The sequence below is a fragment of the Enhydra lutris genome, unplaced genomic scaffold (assembly GCF_002288905.1).
Source record: "Enhydra lutris kenyoni isolate GAN:26980312 unplaced genomic scaffold, ASM228890v2 scaffoldscaffold4, whole genome shotgun sequence".
Taxonomy (NCBI): domain Eukaryota; kingdom Metazoa; phylum Chordata; class Mammalia; order Carnivora; family Mustelidae; genus Enhydra; species Enhydra lutris.
In genome coordinates this window covers 23,342,237-23,349,873 of record NW_019154088.1, presented here as the reverse complement: position 1 = coordinate 23,349,873, position 7,637 = coordinate 23,342,237, and positions in this window count along the sequence as shown.

Sequence of the window (7,637 nt, the reverse complement as noted above, 5' to 3'; positions counted from 1 at the left end):
ATCGAGTATTTTTTTTTTTAAATATGGATTCAGGGGCGCCTGGGTAGCTCAGTGGGTTAAAGCCTCTGCCTTCGGCTCAGGTCATGATCCCAGGGTCCTGGGATCGAGCCCCACATCGGGCTCTCTGCTCCACAGGGAGTCTGCTTCCTCCTCTCTCTCTGCCTGCCTCTCTGCCTTCTGGTGATTTCTGTCTGTCAAATAAATAAATAAAAAATCTTTAAAAAAAAAATATGGATTCAACACTAAGTAAGGATCTCTTTAGCAACTTTTTGGGAGATACCAGAAAGCTTTTATATGATATATTCTAAGCCTTGAGCTGGGGCAGGTCCCTGAGGATGGGGCCACCTGTGGCTGGCATAGATGGTCAGGCTCTCTGATCTGTCGCCACCATAGTGAAGTCACATGGGCAGAGGTTAGCGTCAGCTCCCCAGAGGTAGTCTGCTTGGGCTGCTATAACAAAATACCATAGACTGGGTAGCTTAACCATAGACATTTATTTCTAACAGTTCTGGAGGCTCAGAATCTGAGATCAGCCTAGTCAGGCGGTGGTGAGAGCACTTTTCCTGGTCTGCGGACGGCCATTTTCTTGCTGTGTCCTTATATGGTGGGGAGAGAGAGAGAGCTCATGTCACTTTTATAAGAGCACTCATTCCATCATGAAGCCCCACTCTCATGTCTTCATTGAACCCAAATTACAAAGGTTCCCATCTCCAAATGCTATCCTGTTAGGGATTCGGGTTTCAGTATATGAATTTTGGGGTTACATAGACTTTCAGTCCACAGCACTCCCTGTTCAAATCCAGAAGCTCCTACCCTGGAAAAGAGAACTTCTTAGGGAATCATCAGTATGGCAGGTGATGGGCCAAGTGAACCGGTCACAGGACTATCTCATGACAAGCCCAGACTGAGGGTCAGGGGACCTAGTTTCTGGAACATATCTCCTACCAGCCCACTTCATGGTCAAGCCCCTTCCCCTTCATGGCCTTCAGTTGCCTCATCTATAAAATATCAGGAGAGAGAGAAGGTGGGAGTAAACCAGATCTTCTGGATGACCTTTTCCTTGATTCTGAGGCATAACTGCTCCCAAGGCAGGTGATAAGACAGTTTCAATCTCTTCTAGTAAAGGCAAGAGACCAGGCGCACTGGAGACAAGCCATCAGATCTGGTCAGAGAAACACAGCCTCCATGACAAGCAAGTGATCTTAGATCTTATGGACACTCGGAGGGCTACACCTCCCCACACCTGCATCAGTTCTTAACTCCCAGCAAATGAATCAAGACAGGAGAGGCACAGAGCTTCCCTGAAAGGTTTGGCATGAAGTTAGCTGATAAACTTCAGGAGGACAGGGAAGAGCAGAAAGGAGGTAGAAGAGAATTCTGGAAATGGCTCCTTCTGATGTGGGCTGCTGGGGTCTGTTTCAAAGTTAGGTGGTGGAGGTGATGGTTTCTTTTGCTTGGCATCCCATACTCCCTCCTTCTGCCTGTTGAAAGAAATTCTCCAGATGTGGGCTAACTGTGTTGTCTGTGTGCTATTTAGTTGGCTAAATCTGACCCAGGACATTCAAGACCCCAGATGCCTGGTGTTCTGGTTGGGCTGGCTCCTGAGGTCTCCATTAATTAAACTCCAAAGCCCCACATTTCATCCCCATACCTGCGGTGCTTCAGGTTGCCAAGGACCCATCCTTACCACCAGCGTCTTTTGTCAACTGTCTCCAAAAGCTGGGTCAACAGAAATGGGACAAGAGGGGGCCCCAGATTCCTTCCCTTCCAGGACCTCACATACTAAAACCATCCCGATTTTTATGGAGAAGTAAGGGGAGTTTTAAAGTTAATATGTAAATTTAATGACATTGAGTGTTGCATTTTAAATTTTCATTTTTTAACAAATAGAACATTCAGTTGTTGAGAAGTCACAGCTCTTTCGGTGTATGATTAGTTTATTAAGAGTTTCCTCCTCTGGTCTTCCTTTCCTGCCTTCCCATATCTTCAATCTTCTGGGAACCCTGCGGGACAGCCATAGCAACCACTCAAACCAGTGACTGGAGATTTGAGATCTGGCAGCTTGAAAGCTTGCAGTGAAAACTTCTGAAGGCTGTCCCTTGGGGCAAGTAGATTGTTATTTGGGTAAGAAGAGAGATTGTGTTTCTCCCTGGGTCCTCACAGGAGCAATGGGTTGAGAGTTTTGTCCCTTAAACAAATTTGAGACCTTGGATAGTTACTTCCTAGAGACCTTGGATGGGACACTTTGGGTGCTCTGACTTGAACCCTTTTGCCATTATCTGATGTAACTTCTGATGTGGCTAGGGGTACGGGGTGGCATTTCTAGAGGGTCTGACTCACTGCACTTTGGATGGCTTCTTCCTCTTTGACTATAAGTGGGGAGCAGTTTATAATCCCCAGGGGCAGCCCTCTGGGGCTGGGAGGTGAGAGCTCATGGATAAATGCTCCACCTGCCGTCTTTAGGGGGACACGCATGCCTGGAAGGTGCTCTGTGTGCTCCTTGGAAGATGGGGGGATGTGGCCGGCAGTGTCACCCTCCTTAACCATCCCCCTCCTTTCCTACCTACCCCCTCACTCCTGCTCCCTCAGATCCCCTGTCTGAAAGCTCTTGTCTTAGGCTCTACTTACAAGAGAAACCAAACTAAAACAGACATGCCAGAGAGAATCAGGCTGACAGAGCTCTGGCCATCACTTTGTCAGGGAAAGTGGTGGACAGACTTGGATTCAAAGCTCAACATCGCCTTCCTATACATATCTACACACGCTGCACGTATCTACACAAATTACCCTCTCTGGAGCAGACAGCAATTAGGAAACATCAAAGGTCCCCATTAAAATGATCAGCAAGGAGCATCTGGGTGGCTCAGTCGTTAACTGCCTTCGGCTGAGGTCATGATTCCAGAGTCCTGGGACAGAGCCCCGCATCGGGCTCTGCTCAGCAGGCAGCCTGCTTCTCCCTCTTCTACTCCCCCTGCTTGTGTTCCCTCTCTGGCTGGGTCTCTCTCTGTCAAATAAATAAATAAAATCTTTTAAAAATTTTTTAAAATTAAATTTAAAAATAAATAAATAAATAAAATGGTTAGCAAAAGTGGGTGCCTGAGTGGCTCAGTTGGTTAAGTGTCTGCCTGCGGCTCAGGTCATGATCCCAGGGTCCTGGGATTGAGCTACACATAGGGCTCCTTGTTCAGTGGGGAGCCACCTTCTCCCTCTCCCTCTGCCTGCCGCTCCCCCTCTTTGTGTCTGTGTTTGTGCTCTCTCTTATAAATAAGTGAAATCTTTAAAAAAAATTAAAATTAAAAAAAAAAAGAAAACGTGTTATTAAAAAAAAAAAAACGATCAGCAAAGGAAGTCATTTCACCCACTGGAATTCAGGAGGACCCTCCCTGCATAGAGGACCTCATCTTTTGGCCTTCAAGGGTTAAAGTGACAGAAACTCTAAACTGGAGTCCAGCCAGCCAAGGCACACAACCGCCCAGACCTGCACAGCAACTTCAGCCTCAACCCCGCCAACACTGTCCCAGCTCCACAGGTGCAGAAGCCCGAGGGTACTTGTGGCTTGTCATCTCCTGATCCCTCTTTTCCTCCATTTCCATCCTATTCCCAATCTTTCATTGATTCTGGTATTCAGCTGATGTATCCCCTGCTGTTCAATTGCCAAGGGAACCATTTGCTTTTGATGGAAAGACAGTTCATCTTCTTGGTACAATCTGGTGTGAGACCTTCAAGGTGAAGTCAGCTGTGGCAAGCATAGCCCTGGGCATTCACCCACATTTGTCATCACCTCACCACCCCCACAGATCCCAGCCTACACAGAACCTCTAGTCCGCTACACTGCTTCAGGCCACCCTAGGATGACCCCTTCCTCTCCAGCACAGCTCCAGGACCCCCAGGCTGCCCTCGCACCTGGGAGTCCAGCCCCACAGTGAGGCCTGGGCAGTCACAGCCAGAGACATGGGACGAGGGACCCATCGTCAGAGTGGTCTGGAAAATAAATAAGAGAAAGATGGGCCAGGGACTGCAGCTTCTGCCGCTTCTCGTTTCCATGGGGCCACAACATCCAGACAAGTTTGGGTACCCTCAGGACTCATCGTAACACAGAAACCTCAGGCTGGATTGCCAGCACCTCGATTACTGGACTGGGTTACCTTACCTGCGGCCATCACCGGATACCCTAGAATTCCAAATTGCCCTGATACTGTTTTCCAGATCTTTCTTTAGGAATCAGAGATGAAGGGCTTAACTTAAAATGTATCAACAGAGACTACGTGCTCCCGGGTGGAGAGTCAGGCATTCCAAGTCCCCAGCCCAAGGCCAATGATCCTGAGACTCTACCACCCACAGCTGGGGGAGCTAGAAGCTAAGTGGTCCCACGCACTGCTTTTCCCCACTAACCCGGCTCCATTTCCTGCTCTCCCTCCTCCCCAGTCCTTCAAGCCCACAAATAACCCAAGTCAGCAGAAACCCTCTGATGTGCCAAACTTGGTGGTGGTGGTTCTTTTCTTTTTTCACTTCTTAGCCCAGGTGAAAGCATTTGAGTACCACCCAAGGGCTGCTGGGAACCAAGTAAATACTGAGGTTATTTATCCCAAGGAAGTACTTGTATTGCAGTATCCATGATCTGCAGCCCCTGGCTGGAAACTTGGCCTGAGGACTAGAGGGCGGTGGGGGTGGGGAGGACTCAAACAGTCTGACCCTGGTTCTCACCAAGCCTGGTCCCGAGCCTTTGTCCACTTGTGAGGCTGAAAGGTAAGAATAGCCTGGGGAGCAGAGCACCTGGACGTGTCCTTGTCTCTGCCCCTGCACCCCTCCCATTCCGGGTGTGCCCTGGGCCCAGGATGGGCTTTTCTGGACATTTCTCAACAGAGGAAGGGGCAAGGGCCATAAAACTAGTGCAAACCGCCCCTCCACACCCCAGCCCATTCACCTGCTCTCAGTCCCAAGCCCTCTTCCTCTGGGGTCAGTCCCACTCCATCAGGGACACATGTACGCTCCCACAAACACACAGCATGTACAGTGGCACACCAATCCCCCTCTGTGTGGCGCTCCATTGCAAGCAAAGTCCTCTTCTCTATGGGCCTCGGCTCCCTTCCTCCAGCACTGGGTCCAGAACCAGGGCCTTCCTTCCCAGTGCCATACTGTCCTCCCTCTCCCAGGGCTCTCATCCTGAGAGGAAGTGAGCTCAGAAGCCCCTGCCCCGCTTTCAGGTTGCTCCCTCCCCTTGGGGGTCCACTCTGGGTGTCCTCCTTGCAGGCCTAAAGGGTACTGTCCCTGCTTGACTGGCCACTTCCCTCACTGTCTGCCCTTGCAGAGTGTAGGAGGAGGTCATGGGGCCAGAGATATGATAACAAGGCTCTGCCCACTGCCGTGGCTATATGCTAGAGCTGTGGGACCCTCCAGCGATTCCCCTTTCTGGGTCTATCCTTTTTACCCATAGAATCCTGTCCTGTTCTGCCTGTCTGCATCTCCCCACCCCACCCAGATGCCTATATCCCCCACCTTTCCCAACTATTCCTCAACACTGAAGCCTTCAGTCTGAGATTTATGCTCTTAGTTTACTGTTATATTCTGATTCCTCACCTCAGACCGCTCTGTCAGGCCTCTTCAGGTAGCCTCCTAGCCCTGCACCTGTGGCCTCCACAAGTCTCAACCTTAGAGAAACCTCACTGTCTGCATTTCTGTTACAGAGTTTCTAAAGCCCGTAGACTCTCCTAAGTGATAAAGATGTGAGCAATAAAGATAAGAGTGATAAAAATGTCTTTTTATTTTATTTTATTTTATTTTATTTAAGAGAAGGCAAGATCACAAATGGGGGAGGGGAGGGCAGGGCAGAGGGAGAGGGAGTAGCAGACTCCCCAGGACCCCAGAATCCCAGGACCCCAGGATCATGACCTGAGCCAAAGGCAGGCACTTAACTGACTGAGCCACCCAGGTGCCCTAAACTGGTAATCTAGTAAGAAAAATCATTCTCCCAGTTCTGTGAGCCACTCCAGCAAACTCATCGAACCCAAGGAAGAGGTGATTGGAATCTCCAAGCTACCGTCAGACCACAGCTGACAACTAAGACTTGCACTTAGCAAATGGAGGGGGGCTAGTCTTGCAGAACTGAGCCCTTAACCTGTGGGGTCTCACCCTATCTCCAGGCAGAATGTGTCCGAATTCAGCTGAATTGTAAGACACTCAGCTGTTAGAGAACTACTTGGTGTGGGAAAAGAGCCCACCATGCCTTAGAATTGGGTATAGAATTGTACCCTTACCCTTCTCTTTGTCTTTTTTTTTTCTGTACCTATATACCTATTAACGCACTGTATAATTTATTAATATGTTTGTTGTTTATTGTACATCTCCCCCATGAGAGTGTAAACTCTGCAGGGAAATAATCTTTGTTTTGTTCACAGTGGCCCTCTCAGTTCTTAAAACAATACCTGGCGTAGAGTGGTACTCACTCAATTTACTGAAAGAATGAATACATTCTGCCTTATTTATTAATTTATCTTTAAAGATTTTATTTATTTGAGAGAGAGAGAGTATGCACAAATGAGCAGGCGGCAGAGCAGAGGGAGAGGGACAAGCAGACCATGCTGAGCCCAGAGCTGGACGTGGGGTTCAATCTCACAACCCCGAGACCATGACCTGAGCCAAATTCAGGAGTTGGACGCTCAGCTAACTAAGCCACCCAGGCGCCCCATTTCCGCCTTATTTACTGATGAGTGTTTTAAACCCCTGTACTCATACCACAAGGAAGGAACTTAAGAGAAGTTGGGTCTGTTTTTATGTTTGTGTTCTCCAGGGTGCCTGGCCCAACATTTGCAGTAGGGAACAATATATGTTTTTGTGACTGAATTAGTCTCAAGACAAAGACCCATGCCCAGGAGGTTCAGAGAGGGCGCACTGGTGAGCCCCTTTAGTGAGGTGAAAGCCAGAGGTCAGTTGGAAGCCTTGTCTCAGGTCCTCCCTAGGGACCAATTCAGGGGAGACTTTTGGATGGCACAAGAGGAAGAGAGGCATTCTTAGGGCCACTGTTCCTCCCTGAGTCTGCTGAGCCTTGGACGTGCACACACACTCGAACATGCCCCAGGACAGCAGAAAATGCCTTTACCAAGAGGAGACACCCCTAAGGAGAACTTCACACTGACTTCTCTCTTTTGTATCAATTAGCAGTTCTCAACCTGGAATGGTATGCAAGATTTGGTGAAGCTTTTTTCTTCAAGGACTCAAAGGCCTATGTGGCCCAGAAAACATGAAAGACCACTAGCCCACAGAACCCCAGGGGGGGATCCTGGAATCCTCTCACCCTCTCCCACCTTGCTTAGCCTCCACCAGCCCACTCAGAGAAAGGAGCAGAGCCTTCTGTGAACACTCACTGGCTGGGTCTGAGGACAGGCTCAGGGCAGCAGAAGGCAGGAGACGGGAGAGGCCTGTCCTCAGCCTCATTCCCTTTGACTCTCCCCTTACCAGGAGTTTCCAGGCTTGAAGAGAAATTGGAGTTTGTTTTAGGAAAGAAATGTTTAAAGCACAAGTGGCAGAGAGAAGGACTGGAACTTTCGAGGGCCCAAGTTGCTGCTCCTGTCCCTTATGTTTCCTCCAATGTGCCAGGCCCATAAACTCCTTTGGCTCCACAGCCCCATATCAAGAACCCA